The sequence below is a fragment of the Salmo salar genome, chromosome 13 (assembly GCF_965601325.2).
Source record: "Salmo salar chromosome 13, fSalSal1, whole genome shotgun sequence".
In the NCBI taxonomy this organism is placed as follows: Eukaryota; Metazoa; Chordata; class Actinopteri; order Salmoniformes; family Salmonidae; genus Salmo; species Salmo salar.
In genome coordinates this window covers 39,860,001-39,860,654 of record NC_138303.1, presented here as the reverse complement: position 1 = coordinate 39,860,654, position 654 = coordinate 39,860,001, and positions in this window count along the sequence as shown.

Sequence of the window (654 nt, the reverse complement as noted above, 5' to 3'; positions counted from 1 at the left end):
GATAAACCTGGCTGCCCAGAGAGGACAGTCTGGCTATAGAGACCGGTCGTCACAGACAAACCTGGCTGCCCAGAGAGGACAGTCTAGCTATAGAGACCGGTCGTCACAGACAAACCTGGCTGCCCAGAGAGGACAGTCTAGCTATAGAGACCGGTCGTCACAGACAAACCTGGCTGCCCAGAGAGGACAGTCTAGCTATAGAGACCGGTCGTCACAGACAAACCTGGCTGCCCAGAGAGGACAGTCTAGCTATAGAGACCGGTCGTCACAGACAAACCTGGCTGCCCAGAGAGGACAGGCTGTGCTCACTCTGCTCCAGGGGAGAGGTAGAGACAGAGCTGTATTTCCTATTACACTGTGACAAATACTCAGACCTAAGAGAATATTTCTTTCACAAAATTATAATTCAATACAAAGAATTTGAAACTATAAAAGATGAAGAAAAAATCAAATATTTATTAGGTGAAAAGCCAAAATGTGCAGTTTTGGCAGCCAAATATGTGTCCTCCTGCCACAACCTGAGGGACAGCCAGTGAAAAGTGCAATGTAATGTGGATAATATTTCCCATCTTGTTTAGTTGTGTCTTTCATACCAGGTCATGTGTCTTCTCAGTCATGTTGACACTGGTCTACTACCATTGCTTTAATGTACTG